Source organism: Ursus americanus, chromosome 1 (assembly GCF_024610735.1).
Source record: "Ursus americanus isolate L20-20 chromosome 1, mUrsAme1.1.p, whole genome shotgun sequence".
In the NCBI taxonomy this organism is placed as follows: domain Eukaryota; kingdom Metazoa; phylum Chordata; class Mammalia; order Carnivora; family Ursidae; genus Ursus; species Ursus americanus.
The window spans coordinates 88,433,662-88,452,345 of NC_142127.1; the positions used below are offsets into that span (position 1 = coordinate 88,433,662).

The 18,684-nt window shown below is 40.7% G+C and overlaps 1 long non-coding RNA gene across 1 annotated transcript in view; it reads right to left on the reverse strand.

Moving 5' to 3' along the window:
* LOC148110813 (uncharacterized) overlaps positions 1–18,684 on the reverse strand; it is a 107,985-nt gene that overhangs the window by 9,358 nt on the left and 79,943 nt on the right. The window lies entirely within an intron of this gene.

Consider the following 18,684-nt stretch of genomic DNA (forward strand, 5'->3'; position numbering starts at 1 on the left):
CAGTAAAAGTAAAACAACACCAGAAGGTCTAACATGCATGTCACTGAAGTCCCAGAAGGAAAAAGAAAGATCAAGGCAAAAGAAATATTCGAAGAAATAATGATCAAAAAAACTTTCCAAATTTGGTGAAAGACAAATTCGAGCAGTTCAACAAAATCCTATCATACATTTGATAAATTCAAAGCAAACCCTGCCTATACACGCTGTAATCAAACTGCTGAAAGCTACAAATAAAGAACAGATCTTGAAAGTGGTGAGAGAAAAATGATACACTACATGGAGGAGAGCAATGACTTCAGTGACAAGGGATTTCTCATCAGGAACCACAGAGGCAAAAGATAGTGGAACAACATCTTAAAGTGCTGAAAGGAAAAAAAATACCTACCAACCCAGAATTCTATATTCAGCAATATATTCTTCAGAAATGAAGGTAAAAATAAAGATATTTTCATATAAAGAAAATGTAAGAGAATCATTGCTAGTAAACCTGTACTACAGAAAACTGCTGAAGGAAGTTCTTCAGGCTGAAAGAAGATGAAGCTAGAGTAAAACTTGCATCTTCTGGAAAGAACAGACTATCAAAAATGGTAAGTGGTAAATATCAGGTATATAGTTCATGGCTCAACCAGAGAAGTATATAGATAAGAGTAGGGGTAGAGGTAGAGGTAGAAGTAGAGGCAGAGGGAGAGAGAGAGAGAGAGGGGATTATTACAAAGAATTGGCTGATACAATTATGGGTCTGGCTAGAGCAGGTGGTCAAGAAGGGAAGATAATCAGTAGGCTACAAGCTCACAGGTTTTGGAGTCTCTGAGCTCAAGGGAAGCCTAAGCCCTCCTGTAAAGGTCTAACCCAAGGTAATATACCTTTTGACTAATTTAGAGTCAACTGGTTGTAATTAAGGACTTTAATTATATTTACAAAATCCCTTCACAGCAGCACCTAGATCTGTGTTTGACTGCATAGTTCAGCCTACCCAAGTGGACACATCAAAAAAGCCAGCACATCTGGATAAATATAAAACACTACTTTCCTTCCTCTTAAGCTCCTTATAATACATGTAACTGCTTGAGCTAAAAAAGTGTATATTGGTGGGGTTTTCAGTGTGTAAATGTAATACATATGACAACTCTAATACAAAGTGTGGTGGGTGTGGAGTAAAGGGACCCATTGGGTTGTCAATTTCTATATTTTACATGAGTGGTAATATTAAATCTTAATAGACTGTGGATCTATCTATTTTACAAATATATAAAACAACCACTGAAAATATATAATAATGTATAATTTTAAGCCAATATTTAAATTAAGATAGAATACTAAAAATAGTCAAATAATCCAAAATAAGGCAGAGAAAGGAGAACAGAGCAACAAAAAAACAAATGGTCATATAATAAAATAGTCAACCTAAATTCAACCAGATCGCTAATCTCATTAAATGTTAATGGTCTAAGCATTAAAAGGGAGAGACTGCCAGAGTAGATGTAACAAGCCAGACTCAACTACACTGCCTGCAACAAGCACACTTTCAATATGAAGACACATGTAGTTTGAAAGTAATGGATGGAAAATATGTACCATGCAAGCAGTAAATATAAAAAGAGTGCAATAATGATATTAATATCAGATTTTTAAAATAGACTTTATGACAAAGAGCATAATCAAGGAGTGCCTAGGTGGCTCAGTGGGTTAAGTGTCTGCCTTCAGCTCAGGTCATGATCCTGAGGTCCTGGGATTCAGCCCACATTGGGCTCCGGGATCAGCGGGGAGCCTCCTTCTCCCTCTGCCCCTCCCCCTGCTCATTTTCTCTCTCTCTCTCTCAAATAAATAAAGAAAATCTTTTTTAAAAAGAGTATAATCAAGGATAAATTTTTTAAGGGACAATTCACCAGGAAGACAAAATTATAAATGCATTTGCACCTAATAAGAAATCTGCATGAATCAATACTTAATAGAATTATAGAAAAAAAATAGACAATTCCATAGTCATAGTAGGTATTAACACCCTTCCCTGATCAATGATAAAACACTTAAAAGACATAAACATCACCATTAACACCCCGATCTAATTGACATTTATAGAATTCTATCCAAATACACATTCCTTTTATTTTTTTCTTTTTCAATTTACTTTTTTTCATTTAAAATCAATTAATTAACATAAAATGTATTGTTCGTTTCAGACTTAGAGTTCAGTGATTCATCAGTTGCATATAATACCCAATGCTCATTACATCAAGTGCCCTCCTTAATGCCCATCACCCAGTTACCCCCTGCCCCCAACTCTCTCCCCTCCAGCATCCCTCAGTTTGTTTACTAGAGTTAAGAGTCTCTTATGGTTTGTCCCTCTCTCTGATTTCATCTTATTTTATTTTTCCTTCCCTTCCCCTCCCCTATGCTTTTCTGCTTTGTTTCTTAAATTCCACAAATGAGTGAAATCATATGATAACTGTCTTTCTCTGATTGACTTATTTCATTTAGCATAATACCCTCTAGTTCCATCCATGTTGCTGCAAATGGCAAGATTTTATTCTTTTTGATGGCTGAGTAATATCATATATATATATATATATATATATATATATATATATATATGTGATATGTACCATATATATCTATATCTATCTCACATCTTCAGCATCAGTTCATCTGTGGCTGGACAATGGACATCTGGGCTTTTCCCATATTTTGGCTGTTGTGGACACTGTTTCTGTAAACATTGAAGCGCAGGTGCCCCTTCAAATCACTATGTTTGTACCTTTTGGATAAATACCTAGTAGTGCAATTGCTGGGCTGTAGAGTAGCTCTATTTTTAACTTTTTGCGAAACCTCCATACTGTTTTCCAGAGTGGCTGCACCAGTTCCTTTTACATTCACCAGCCTAGACTATACTCTATGCTATAAAACAAGTGTCGATAAGTTCAAAAGGGCTGAAATCACGTGGATCATATCCTATGATCACAAGAGAATGAATCAATAATAAGATAGCTAGCAAAATCCAATTATTTGAAAATTAAATGGCATACCTTTAAATAAATATGGGTCAAATACAAAATCACAAAGGAAATTGGAAAATACTTTGACCTGAATGATAAAGAAAATACAAGACAAAAATTTATAACATGTAGCTAACATAGTGCTCAGAGGGAAACATAGATTTAAGTGCAAAAGAAGAGAGTCCTGAAAACAATGACCTAATCTGCCTTAGCAAGTTCTACCAAGAAGAGCAAAGTAAGCCCAAAGTAAAAAGAACGAAATAAGGATAAGAATAGAAATCGATGAAAGTGAAAATGGTTTATAAAGAAAATAAAGCCAAAAGCTGGTTCTTTGAAGAACAAAACAAAATCAACAAATTTCTAGTTAAACTCACAAGAGAAAGAAAGCATGTCACCACTGTCAGTCAGGAATAAAGAATGGATTATCACCACAAATCCTATAGATATTAAAAAAGTAAGTGAACTTTGAAACCACTTTATACCATCATAGTTTACAACTTAGATAAAAGGAATAATTTCTTGAAAAATGCAACTTATTAAAATTGATAAGGAAAGAAACAGAAATTATAAGTTGCCATATTTGAGACAGATTTAACGTATTACCAAAAACCTCCCCAAAAGATAAGCAATGGACAAGGAGCAAAATACGCGAGCAGACAATTCGCAAAAGAAGACATTTGAGTGGTTCCTCATCCTATGAAATGCTGCTTGATCTCAGCAAGAATTAGGAAAATGTAAATTACAACTATATGAGGAAATGTTTCACACTAATCAAATAAGCAAAAATTAAAAGTCTGAGAGTACCAAGTACTGGTGAGAAAACAAGGAACAACAGAAACTCTTCTAAACTTCTGGTGGATATGCAAATGGGTACAAGTACTTTAGAGGACAATTTGGCAGCATCTAAAATTGACAAAGCAGATACCCAGTAAGTGCCAACCCCACTCCTGGGACACCCCTAGGGAAACTCACATGTGGGCACAGGAAGCATGTGCAAGGATATTCATGCAAGTATCACTTGTAGTAGAAAATGTTAGAAACAAACTAAATGTCCATCAAGAGGAGAATGGATAAAAAATACATTTTGATGTATTTGTATATGGAATTCTAAACAGCAGTTAATATGAGAACACTAGAGATATACATTCAATATGAAAAATACCAAAAAGTAAAGCAAAGAAACCAAGTTGCAGAAGGATAGACAAATGATGCCATTTATTTAGCACTCAAGGGGCGCCTGGGTGGCTCAGTCGGTTAAGCACAGATTCTTGATTTCCACTCAGGTCATGATTTCAGGGTGTTGAGATCAAGCCTGGTGTCCGCTGCACATCGGGCCCAGAGCCTGCTTAAGATTCTCTCTCTGCCTCTCCCTTTGCCCTTCCCCACTCTAAAATAAATAAATAAATAAATAAAAACTTTTTTTTTTTTTAATAACACTCAACACATGAACACAGTGCTATGTGATTTTAAGGCTACAGAGAGAGCGTGCAGACATATAAGAGGCAGCAATGGGAATGAGAAATGCCGAAAGCAAATACTGCTGTCTCTACGGACAAATAGAGGGATAGGATCAGGGATTCAAGCATATTTGTACCATTTTCTTTTTCAGCTGCTTGGCGCATGCAAGGGTCTTCACGAGGGTATGCACTGCCCCTTTATGTATGTCTGAGATATTCCGCAATTTACAAAATTGGAAAGGAACTGTCGTCCCAAGTATGGCTGCTTGGCAAAAGATGCAAACTTCAGTCATAATGAGGGACCAGACGCCCTTGCTGAATGCCCTCAACTGTTTTGACTTCTGGAGGGGCGGGCCGTGATTACAGCTGCGATTAGGTGACTCACCATAATTATGTTTTGTTGAAACTGAATTTATTGAAGCATGAATCATCCTGCCCAAGTCCTACCTAATTGCTCCAACACCGCGGATGGGAAGGATGGCGGAGGAGTTTTCCGTGGAGGTCATTACAGAATGAGTGTGCGCGTGTGTGCGTGTGCGTGTGCATGCGCGTGCACGCCAGCACGCACTCGCACCGCGCTCACCCTGCAGACAGCCCGCAGCGCTGCCTTCTCTGTGTTGATGTGAGGTTGGCAGGGAATGCCTACAGATTTCACTGGTTTCTTCCGCCTCCCCCCACCCCACTCCTATTTAGGAGCAACTCACTGTTTGGCGATTTGGCTCCCTGGGGGTCTTTGCGCCCCAGACCTGGATCCCCCTTGGGGGTTGCCTGGTTTCTCAAAGCTGCGGACTGGCAGATTTTCTGCGCGTTCTCCCAGCTCAGAACCGCCACCCCTCCCCCGACTCAGCGGGGATCTTAGGGAAACCCCAAGAGCTGTGCCCCCGCTGCAGAGCTATGATTTAAATCAACACGGGTGCTCTGAGGAGGCAAACAGCAAACCCAGAGTGTGGTGGGAACCCCCAGAGCCTCCCTCTCTGCAGCTCCTGTGCGAGGAGGAGTGGGAATGGGGACAGCTTGGCTCCTGCACGCTGAGTCATCCCTGGTCTCCCGCACGCAAAAAGCTCACAGCTTTTCTCCTAACTCCTCCAACTCTGAAGACAGGGAGACTTCAAATCATTCAGTCATTGTTCACTTATCTTCTGGTCACGTGAATTGAACAAACGAAATGGACTTTGCCTACAGCCGGCGGAGTGTAACCTAGACAGGAGTGAGAACAAAAGGAGTTTTTCCACCAGAGTATAGGGTAAGGAGGCAAGCCATCCTAATAGCAGCAATGAGAGTGAACAGGTTTACACCAGTTACTGGGAACCAGACGCTGTTGCACCACATTGTAACTCATTTACCCTTGACAAGACAATGGGGTAGATGTCTTTACCCGCAGCACTTTGCCGATGAGTAAACTGAGGCAGGGGAAGGTAAAGTAAGCTGCTCTCATTCATTGAGCTAGTAAATGGAGGAAGCTAGGCTCTCCCTTAGACTGTCTAGTCCCAGACTTGATTGTCTTAACCACTCCCCTGCATGCCTTCCATCAGATTTAATCCTCGAAACAACCCAATGTGACAGATGAGAAAACCAAGATGAGAAGCAAAGTAACTTGTGAAGATTATACAAATAGTAGCACAGTCAGGATGCGGAACTTTTGGTTCCATTGACCGGTCTGGTGAAAGAAGAGACACGCAGGGCCAAGTGGTCATGAGCAACAGTCGATGGGCGGGAAAGCTGTATCCCACCCAACTGCTTGTGTGCAGGCTCCTGGGCTCCTTCAGCCACCTCTGATTCAAACTTGGGTTTGATTATGGCAATCTTTATCCAATTACTGCATCTTTTCCGACAACTATCTCCTCCATGCCATTCTTACACACAGTCGTGAAACTGGCATTTCAAAAATCCATTAGCTTTTTTTTATATCTTTAATTTCTACTTATTAGAGTCAACTCTTCAAGACTAAGTGCTCCAGGGACAAGATAACATTTTAAACCCATGTTGGCAAGCTCTTGGGAGAACTGGCTGAGTGGAAACTGACACAAGGACCTCTGGGTGTAGACTCACAAGTCGACATTTAAAGAATCGAAGAGGCCATAAGGAGTGGGAGCAAGGTCAGAGACCGGTTCCCCCACTTCCTCACTTCCCGGTTGTCCCAGAAACAAGTCTGTGTTTTTTCCTTTTCCTTCTGGTTTGTTGCCTCTGAAACACTGCAGACTCCGAGTTGGCAGGTGACCAGCCACTCCAGAGATCCCTGAAAATGTGACTGTCACAGTGTCAGGGGCTCACGATCCAGCTCAAGGCTTTCATTTTACAGACCAGGCAATTGAGACTTCAGTAACTCTGTGATTTGTCTATGGTTACATGGTGAGATAGTTACCAGGACCAATAATAAAACTCAGAAATAGGGTCCTGAAAGAATCAACAGCCCCGAGCAGCTAAAGGAAAGGTCATACGTCCAGTCCTCTGACTTTCTGTTTTTTAAAGGCCCATTTTTGTTCAGTAGTGACACAGAAATATCCTTCCCACAAAATCATGGAAGTGTTGCATGGTAAGAGAGACATGGAGTGTGTGGTCATGAACTCCACATTCCAGGTCCAACTCTGAGACTCGTGACCTGTGCTATTTTGGGCAAGTCCTGTCCTTTCAAACCTCAGCTTCCTCAACGGTCAATTGTAAAAAGTCATAAAACCTTTTTCATTCACGTGTTTTCAGCATGAGTTAAAATACCACATTTGAAAGCACCCCACACAGTTTCTGGTCGTAGCACACACTCATCAAGTTGTGTGGGCTTCAAGAACGCTTTCTCGTTCCATTTCGATCAGAGGAGGAGAATTTGGGACCCTTGGGGAACTTAGTTTGATTTTTCACCCCAGATGGATCACCACGTTCTTGCCTTTTTTCTTAATTCACAACACTTACAACTGTGTGTTCTATTCCTGTGACCTTTGCTTTTCCCAACCTCTTAGTTTGGTATCATTTTCCAGTCTAACAAATGTATTATCAAATTTATCATCCAGGATGCAGGGGATGGTAACAGTCACTTCCACCTCTGAGTTTTCTGGAAGCCCACCTATCACCCCTCAGTTTTGTCCTCTCCCAGGTGGACCCCTGTTCATTGGAAAGCAATGTGCACCGTCAGCTATGTGGCCATTCCTACATATACCTGAGATCGGAGTCCTGTTTCTCATATACTATCAGTTAAAATGCTTGCTGTCCTGGTGCTCACTTCTTTTTTTTTTTTTTTTTTAAGATTTTACTTATTTGACAGAGAGAGACACAGCGAGAGAGGGAACACAAGCAGGGGGAGCGGGAGAAGGAAAAGCAGGCTTCCCGCTAAGCAGGGAGCCCGTTGTGGGGCTCGATCCCAGGACCCTGGGATCATGACCTGAGCCAAAAGCAGACGCTTAACGACTGAGCCACACAGGCTCCCCTGGTGCTCACTTCTTGATAGTTATTCCATCTTAACCATCCATATGACTCTTTCCAGTTCTCCTCTCCTTTCTCTGATACCCTCTGATTTATCTGGTTCCTCTTCTTAACTTCACCAATTACCCACAGCATTACTCAGGTTCAATACATATCCCTCTGCTTTAATCTCTATAACTAGGATGATGGCAACCTTATTCCTTTTTCCCTGTTCGGAGAGGAAATTGGGAATAAAATGACATCTCATCAAGGAACTTGACCAAGTCTTATTTAAGTAGTCATTTTAAAGTGATGACTGAGTCTTTTAACTTGTAAAGCTTAGGGCTGAATATTAACAACACAGAAATATCATCAAATGCTCTCTCTATATAGAAGATTTTATGGAAATCCTACAGATTTTGGGGCGCTAAAGGTCTAATATGAATTTTTTGTCACTACTATTAAAATTAAAGAAGCATAATTCCATGTTTCAGTGAACAAAGAAAGGAAATCCCAAGGAACAGAGAGGAATAAGAATCCAGGGGAAATAAAAAGTCAGGAATGGAGGTGACCATCAAAATTCAACTCACTGAGATTTTATCTGTAGAATGCTCTGTACTGTACTATGTACTTCTCTTAGAAAGTGAAATAAGGATTTAGGACAGCTTCATCTATTTATATTATTTAAATTACAACAGTTTTTAAACAAGCACAAGAATGCATATAAGTCCAAAATAAATATGGACTAATGATACTTCAAGGCATCCCTGTATATCATCCTCACCTTATACCCTTTCTCCAATACCCAGCATTGACACTTCAGTCTGCCCAGTAGCGGGCTTATCACTTGGAAGCATCTTCTCTCTCCTTCCCGCCCCCCCATATCCACTCCATCTCTAAACCCTGCCAATACCTCAGTGGGTAGCCAGACACAACCACAGTAGATTCTGATGTGATCATTGTGTTGTTGCAATACAAGTTTAACTTAAGACAGTCCGATCCACCAGCAAAAAAAAACAATTCCCATCCCTACTTTTCATCATTAAAATTGGCCCAAACAAATTAGATTGGTGGAACCCTTTGTTCCCGTCTGCTTGCCACAGGACGTGTAGACTCAGCAGTTTTCTTGGACTTCAACTTCCCCCTAGCTCTGTAGCTCTACCCTCTCTTCCATGTCCTCACCACCAGATGCCCAGTGAAGCCTTCACTTCATACCCTTATGCCCTCCTCCTCCTTTCCCTTTAACCTCTGTAATCTAGCATATATAGATTTGGATCCAGAGACACTGAGCCACATATTCACCACTTATGGGTCTCACGTCAAGCCAGCCAATAGTCATTAATACGCTACCGCAGGCAAACAGGAGACAAAGTAAGGGCTTTCGATCTAAGTATTTAAGACACTGGTTCTTGGTCAATACAAAATCTCTACTTCATGAGGACATGTAGTGGAGCAGATATGGGGTGAGAGGAGATGGCTTGAGGAATTTTTGTTTCATATTTCGGGGAAAAGACTGCTAAAACTATCACTAGGCTATCTGGGAATTCACAGCTATCTGTACCAGAGACTTGTGTTCCAGAAGACTAGGCGTGGCTCTCTGTGTACCTATCAACATGTGTATGCAGACAGTCACTGCAGGGAGAGAAGCTGGCTGAATTTACTGAGACATCTTGAACTATTTTTTGAATGTTTGGGTTTGGCAAATAAATGCATTATGCCCCAAGCACCTTTTCCCCTCATTTCAAGCCCGTGTGTATTGGAGAGGAAATTTAATCCGTATGTTCCTGATTCACTTACACTTAACCCATCAAAATCCAACGTGGTGGGAGCTGTTAGATGTCCATGAGCCTTCCGAACCTTGTGTAATAAACCACTTAGAGCTGTCTTTTCTTTGTCAGAAACCACAATGAGGAACTATTTTCAGTGGCTTTAGTTGAGGGAGCAAGACGGGATTTCGATCTTGCCCTCAGATTTCACCACAACCAAAAAATTCTAACTGTGGTCAAACACATTGCCACACCTTATATTTAGTTCTTGCCAACAACCTGAAATCCAGAGACCGCCATTTTGTGAAAATCAACAAATATGGACTGAGATCCAATTCCAACTACGTACGAAGCACCCTGTGGGTCTCTGGCACTGGGTCCAAGTGTCCTCGCCAGTGGCTAGCCTCACCCTCCTTTGAATCTCTGAGTGGCTTTGTTTCCCTCTGCTTCAGGCTAAATGTACAGGACATACTGCTCATTTGTAAAGAGTAGTGGAGAATGATGGAAAAGAGAAAAAATCAGGACATAGGATCCCGTGAAGGCAAACAGAGCATAATAACCTATACACTGAGGACATGGATTACGGCCACATTTGCGGAATATGACCAAAGTTCACATAGTCGGTATGTTCACCCAGAGTCCTACCTCTAGATGACTTCAAGCCTAGCGTGGAAATTAGGATCCCTTTCGGCCAGCTCAGTTACCCACCCCAGGCAGCAGTAGATGGAGGAAGAGTCGTAGCTAATATGCAAGCAATTATTATCCAAATTTGGCTTTTGATTCCTCTATAATAATCATAGGTAAATTCAAACATATAATCCCTTCTTTGCTGGGGCCTGAATCTCACCAACATGTGAGAAACTGAGACAGAGAATAATTTATGTCTAGCCCACCTGCCCCAGGTTTCTTTCCCAACTGGATACATGGCAGGAGAAGAAGCCAGGTGGTCCCGACTTGATCACAGATACCCTGTTCACAGGTCATCAGAAGGGAGTTGTTCTCCCTGAAATGCAAGTCGGGCCTTAGAATTTCCTGGCTCGTGCCTACCGCATTCCCAACGTGGTGTTTCATTAAGATCAGAGTATGCTACACATCATTCCCAGTGCTCACATTTCCCTCACACCCCTCATGGCACGCTGTGTCTTTCCCCTGAGTCTCACAACTCACAACATATGGAGGAGAAAAGAAGGGCATAATGGTGTTTTTCTGCCTTTCCTTTGAGATAACGGTGTTATGTATGGCCCTTCATTTCATCCAGAACCCTCCTCTGGGCTACCTAGCTATTAAACGTTCACTAATTTCAAGACTCATGGAAGGACTGTTTCCAACGGATCAGCATTTTTTATTGTTTCTCCCTGGTCTCTGAGCAACTCGAAGCCACTGAAAGAGAAAGGCCTGAGGTTTCTCTTGTCAGTTCAGCCCAAAATGGGAGGAAAAATAATAGTATTTTTAAATTGGGGAAAAGGTATAAAAATTAGAGCAAGGAAGGAGATTTCTAAGTTGGAAGGGACTACCTAGCTGACTAGAATGAAAACGGGAGGATGTGGTGAGGCCAAGTACATGAATTCCCCCACAGTGTCTCTGGCAGGAGATGTTCAGTCCAAACTGCCTCCAGCCCAGGTAGCTGCCCCGGGAAAGGCACTGCAGGCTTTGAAATCAGAAATAACCTGGGTTTAAATCACACCTCTGCCTTTGACTACCTGTGTCACTCGTCTTTATGAATGATAGAATAATACCTTCTCCATAGGGTCATCTGTGTATTGACTGAATTGACTGTGTATTTAAAGTGCCCTGTATGGTGACTAACATAACAAAAAATTTTTTTAAAAATTTAAAAATAAAATGTACTTAAGAGTCATAAATAAATAAATAAATAAATAAATAAATAAATAAAAGTTTCCTGTGGAGAGCTGGCGTAGACAGGAGAGGAATGGGATTGTGACTATAAAATATTCAGCTCATGCACCTTGCTGTTTTTTCAGGAATTTTCTTTTTTTTTTTTAATTTAAATTCAATTAACCAACATATAGTACATCATTAGTTTCAGATGTAGTGGTCAATGATTCATCCGTTGCGTGTAACAGCCAGTGCTCATCATATCACGTGCCCTCCTTAATGCCCATCACCCAGTTACCCCATCCCTCCTCCCACCACCCCTCCGCAACCCTCAGTTTGTTTCCCAGAGTCAAGAATGTCTCATGGTTTGTCTCTCAGGAATTTTATTTGATTGCACTTTCAAGTTAAAGATTGAAAGGTACTGTTAAAAGTCAAACATGTTACTTGGAAGAAATAACAGCCATCTTTTTAGTGGTTGTCATCTTGATATATATTAGTAGTCAGCCCAACGTTCTGATGCTATAGGAATGTGAGGTAGGTAGATTTTAATGGTGAGAAGGAAAGGGGAAAAAATTGGAACATGGTATGCTGGTGTTAAAAGATAAATGGAAACAAACTGAGGGCTTCAGAGGGGAGGGGATGGGGGAATGGGATAGGCTGGTGACGGGTAGTAAGGAGGGCACGTATTGCATGGTGCACTGGGTGTTATACACAACTAATGAATCATGGAACTTTACATCAAAAACTAGGGATGTGCTGTATGGTTACTAACATAATATAATAAAAAAATATTATTTAAAAAAGAGATAAATGGAGACATATTAAATTTTTGAGGGTTTATTTGAGCAAAAATCAATTCTAATTGGGCAACCAGAAATGGTTGGGAGAACTTCACCAACGGGAGCTAGGGAAAAGACTTTTATAGAGGACACACAGAAACAAAGTAAGGAAATTATCTGATTGGCTGTAACTACACATTATTTGGGAAAGCCTTGTTGGCTGTTTATGATTGGTTATCCTTATGTTTCAATTTCTTAGGCATTACAGACATGGGTTTTACTTTGCTTGCATGGGCTACTAAGGCATTAAAGCCACCTCAGTCTAACGGCCTCCCTGTTTAATTAATTTAACATTGGGAAAGCAAATCCGATTGGACACTGATTTTTGAGATTCCGGGAAGTCGGGATGTCAAAAGCAAGTGGGGATGTAGAGCAAAGGAAGGTGGCAGAAGGAATGAGAAACTCTGCATAAGGAGAAATATCAGTTTTGCCTGAGAGCCCAGGGTCAAATCCTGCCACCATAATTCCTGCTTATATCACTACTATACCACTGCCCCCAGGTCTGCAGTTGTCTTCTTGGGCCACTCTGCCTGGAATCCAGTTTCACCATGAGGTCTCTTACCGCAGTGCGCATAGGAGGGGTAAGTGAATGTACTTGGGTGATCCAAGACCCCAACAGGAGTTCTAGACATTCATGGATCGATAGACAACGTCCCCAGCCCTCCTCAAGAAGGGTCTTCATATTGTTCTTTCATGACAAACATAGAGCAGTAAAGTCCCCCCTCAGGAGCCCTAGGCTAGTCACAGAATATAAAATCACTGGCTGAATTTCACCACCTAAATGATGCACATTGTCTCACACACGTGCCTCGTCAAGAAGGAGAGAGGAGTCGACGGGATTCTAGCAGCGCAGGGAGATTAAAGGGCTTGAGTAAGTGGTACCTTAGTGATTGCTTTCTGGAACCCGATAAATTTGCAGACCACATCAAAGTTCCTCTCCTAGTGGGCCAGAAGTTTTCTACCCACAGGCACATTGGTTTCATGGGAAAGATATCTGATGGAAGACCCACACATTTCATAACAGTCTTTAGTTTTGTGAAGAATTGTTTTACATAAGATGGTGTCAGGCTATTCTCCACACCTGCTGAGGACAAATGGAGTATTCTGAGACTGACTACAAAAATGAACCTATATTTTTTTTTCTACTTTAATGTTTTTTTATTATATTATGTTAGTCACCATATAGTACATCCCTGGTTTCTGATGTAAAGTTCGATGATTCATTAGTTGCGTGTAACACCCAGTGCACCACGCAATACGTGTCCTCCTTACTACCCGTCACCAGCCTATCCCATTTCCCCACCCCCTCCCCTCTGAAGCCCTCAGTTTGTTTCTCATAGCCCATAGTCTCTCATGCTTCATTCCCCCTTCTGATTACCCCCCTTTCTTTATCCCTTTCTTCCCCTACCGATCTTCCTAGTTCTTATGTTCCATAGATGAGAGAAATCATATGATAATTGTCTTTCTCTGCTTGACTTATTTCACAATTGAGCTACACTATGATCCAGCCATTGCACTACTGGGTATTTACCCCAAAGATACAGACATAGTGAAGAGAAAGGCCATATGCACCCCAATGTTCATAGCAGCATTGTCCACAATAGCCAAATCGTGGAAGGAACCGAGATGCCCTTCAACAGATGACTGGATTAAGAAGTTGTGGTCCATATATACAACGGAATATTACTCAGCTATCAGAAAGAACGAGTTCTCAACATTTGCTGCAACATGGATGGCACTGGAGGAGATAATGAAAAATGAACCTATCTTAAATGGCCAGCATAAACCTCTGGGAGAGAGGGATAGTGTGGTGTCATATGGATTTTTGTTGTATGTTTTTCTTTCTTCTTTCTTATAAGACCTGATCATCTGCAAGATGGAAGAATAAGGGAAGAAAATTCTTCATCTAGTCCTCCTAAAAAGAATGCTGGTTTGAAAAAGGTTTTCCTTAGAGTATAGTAAGGATATTGTATTAAACGGTGGACACTAGGGCTGCAAGAAGATGTTGAAACTAGGACCATATTGGTGTCTCAAAGATTCAAAAGATCTCTTGAAGGGGGAATGAACCATGAGAGACTGTGGACTCTGGGAAACAAACTGAGGGCTTCAGAGGGGAGGGTGTTGGGGGATTGGGATAGGCCGGTGATGGGTAGTAAGGAGGGCACGTATTGCGTGGTGCACTGGGTGTTATATGCAAATAATGAATCATGGAACTTTACATCAAAAACTAAGCCTATACTGTTTGGTGACTAACATAACATAATAACAAATTATTTAAAAAAGAGAGATCTCTTGACCAAAATTATTTCTGTATTTCCTTTTGACTTACAGGTATCAAAGGAGAACTTTGATTTATTTGAGGCTTAGATAGGTTCTGACTGACCACTGATCTTGTACTATGTCAAAGCCTGACTACTGTTCTAGGATGAGCTAATGATTTACCATTCACCCCTGCCCCACTCCATTGTCTGCCAGCTATGCCCTGTCCACTAACAGGATATTAAAAATAGGGGTGCAAGGCGATGTCATCAAAATGGCAGAACAAGGACTTCCAAAAAAAAAAAATCCCCTCCATAAAAGTAGCCACCATAAAATTTCCAAAAACTGTCAGAATCGGTTTTTTTCAGAACTCTGCTTGTAGCAACCCAGTAACTTATTCAAGAAAAACAACTGAATCTCAGTAAGAGCAGCAACTCTTAGCCTAGGCCCATCCCCACTCCCCAGCTTAGCGGAAGCCTTGAGAAATAACTTGCATTCCTGGTACCTGACAGGGCAGAATGAAGCTGGAGCACTTTCAGAGACTCATTCCCAAAGAATAATAATTATTTGACCTGCCTCCTGGTTCTCTAGTAGACACTCAAGAAGTTACATTTCACTCCAAAGTCTTTTCACCCACCTCAGAACTTGCCTAGGACTGAAAGTCTTCGGGGTAGAGGCATTTGTTGAAATCATTTATCTGCTAGTGTCTTAATACGGGCACTGCTTGAGACCGTGGAGGAAAACAATAGGCCAAGCAAAATGCTTAGAAGAAAAAGCTAGACAGTGAGTTCTCTGCAGGCACTTGGAAAATCTAGAAGATTGTGACACCCTATGCATGCAGTTATACACATTTTCACGAAAGACCTGAGTTGGCCCTGGCTGACCTGGAGGCTCTGTACAAGCAGGAAATCAGTGAAAACAGCCCAAATATCCATCAATTGATGGATGGATGGATGGATGGATGGATGGATGGATGGATGGATACACGTGGTATATCCATATGTTGGAATATTGTTCACCCATAAAAAAGGAAGGAAGTAGTGATACATACTACAACATGGTTGAACTTGCAAATTCTATGCTGAGGGAAAGAAGAAAGACACAAAAGGCCATATATTGTATGATTCCTTCAAATGAAGAAATTTCCATAATAGGCAAATCCATTAGAGACAGAAAACTGATCAGTAGTTGCCAGGGGTTGAGGGAAGGAGACAATTGGCAGCTCCTGGGTATGGCGTTTCTTTTCAAGATGATTAAAAAGTTCTGGAATTGGATAATGAGGATGATTGCACAACCTTGTGAATATACTAAAAACCACTGAATTATATGCTTTAAAATGGTGAGTTTTATGTTATGTGAAATTTTATGTGAATTATCTCAGTGTTTTTAATGTGAATGTGAGAGAGATTGGGGTATTTCTTCTCCCCTCTACTACTTTTCAGTTAGGCCTCTCTGGCAGCAGGCACGTTCTTTGTCTAAATTTCCCACCGGGCAGTCCCTCCTCCACGGCTCCAACTCACACCAGGTACCAGGAGCATTATTTCTTCTCTGTGCCCCTTGATATAAAAGTAGAAATGGTTTCCCACTCTTGCCATTATAGACTGGGTCCCCCACACTCTATGTTTCCTCAACTCTTCTGACACCACTAGAAGACAGACCATCTCAATGACTTTTCTTTTCTGGTGGGATTTTACTATGCACAGGTGTTCCTAACTGACAGTGAAGCCATGTTCTTTGAAGCTCTGATATGCTGAAATGCGCTCCAGTGGATGGATAGGACAATAGGGTAAGGAATGCAGATGTTTTCCAATGCCCTGTGCGCAACCCCACTGTCATCCCATTCTACACTGTCTTGGGAAATCTGACCTCCCACAATATCTTCAGCTGTCACCTCAGTTTGGAATTTCCGTCTCTAATTAGATTCCTGACTTTTAGACTAACCTTTCTAATGGTCCCATGAAGGTTTCCTCATGAGTGTCTTTTAGCTCTCTCAACTCAGTATGTACACTTGCCAATTTCATCCACCCATTCACTCAAATTAGACACACTCTCTTTGAGTCCATCCTATCTCATCTAAACAGACCTGAAATCCCATTTACTTTTTAGATGTACTTAGAAGTATTAGGTCTTCAGTTCCCCTGATTTCATCACCTTATGCTCCTACTTCTAAATATCCTCTCTAGGACCGGTTTCTTCTTTGTAGGACATTCTCCTACATATCCACAATGCCATGATCACTCTAGAGAAATTTAACATTGATGCCATAATACTTTCTAGTACACAAGAAATTTTCAAATTTTCCCAGTTATCCTGACAATGTCTTTAATGGTTAATTATTTTTAATCAAAGGTCAAATTTGGTAAAACAGATTAGTCATTTGTCATGTCCTTTTATTCTTCGTGAACAACTCCTTCACTTTTTTCCCTTGTCTTTCGTTGAGAGTGAGATTTTTGCAACACCCAAAATCCCACAGACTTGGACTTTCCTGACTGTTTTCTCATGTTTAAATTCCGAGTAGACATATTTGGCAAGGATATAACGTAAATGACATTGGGTCTTTCTCCATGCATCACATCAGGAAACAATAATGTCAGATTATCCCATTATGGGTAATGCTATTTGATTACTGGTTAAAAGATGCCTAACAGATTTATTTCAAAGTAGAAATAACTTTTTTTTTAATTAGTAAGTAACTTGTGAAGTTAAACTTTAAAATGGTATGAATATCTTGTTACTCAAGACTCTTTCACCAAAAGATTTTAGTATCTATTGCTGTCCTTGCCTGAATTAATCATTACCTCAATGGTGACAAAATGGTCATTTTCTGTCATTCCTTCTACATTCCACCAGCATTCTTCTGTGAAGAACCCCTCTCCACTCTCTCCTCTCATTTTGTCTTGTGTGCTTGCTTGTTTTTGAAAGTCAGTTTTTATTTCAATTTAATAAAAGACATTATTATCATTGTTCTTGGGACACTCAATGGTTCCCTAAGTTGGCTAGTGGGAACTTCTTCAGTCTAGCTCCTGTGCTCACTTGATATGTCCGCATCGGTTTTTGAACACTCTCTTGCTTTCAGAGACAGTAAGATACTCCAGATTCAGCTTGTACTGTTCTTTCCTGATACCCCATTCAACAGAGTTAAGAAATATGTGTTGAAATCATGAGTCATTCTAATACTTTCAAATCCAATACAGAGAGCTCTTCATCTCCTCCTATCCCATATTTGTAGCTCCCTTCTCTCGTGATAAAACCTGGTTCCTAACAACACCCAGTGCTAACTCATTTGCTCTATCCTATAATTTGCACAAAGTAGTACGGGAATTGTGACGCCAGTACCACATCCTACAGCAAACCTACCACGCAAAGCCCAAATTTCTTTGCAATTCTTTTTTGCCTTTAGACTATATCCCACTAAGCATGTGCAGCCAAGGTTTTGTGTTCAGTTAGTTGGGATGATTCTTTCTTTCTTTGGGGCTTTGCTATCAACCGATTGTACAGTAGGGTTCATTTGTTTCTCTTTTTGTTCAAATTAGGGGTTTGGGCTCTGGTTTATTTAATTTTATTTTCGAATATGCATAATGTTATGATGATTTAAAAGTAAAAACTTTATGAGAAGGCAAACTCAGTAAAGTGTCACTGTTTCCTCATCCCTCTACCCTTTTCTCCTTCCTACCCTACACCTGTCATGGAGGCAACTATTTCATTAGCTTCTAGTTTATTCTTCCCAAGTTTCTTTTTGCAAAAACATGGTGTGTGTGTGTGTGTGTGTGTGTGTGTGTGTGTGTGTGTTCTTCTTTCCTATTTCCTCTCCTTTCTTACATAAAAAGTAGCTACTATATGTCCTCTTTTTCACTTTGTAGTTTTAATTTGAATTCTATCCCAGAAATAACTGAACAATTAATAGAGATCTTCCCCCATTCTTTTTATAGTCGAATAGCTACTCCAATGTGTGGATGTATCACAGCTTATTTAACCAATATTTCCTGTATTGGCACTCAGGTTGTTTCCATGACTTTATTCCCACAAATCACAGTTTGCTGAGTAACATCGTGCATGTGCTTTTTGCTTGTTTGTTTTGAAGGGTCAGCTTCAGGGCAAAGTTCTAGGGGATCAGATTGCTGGGGCAGAGGGTAAATGTTGCACA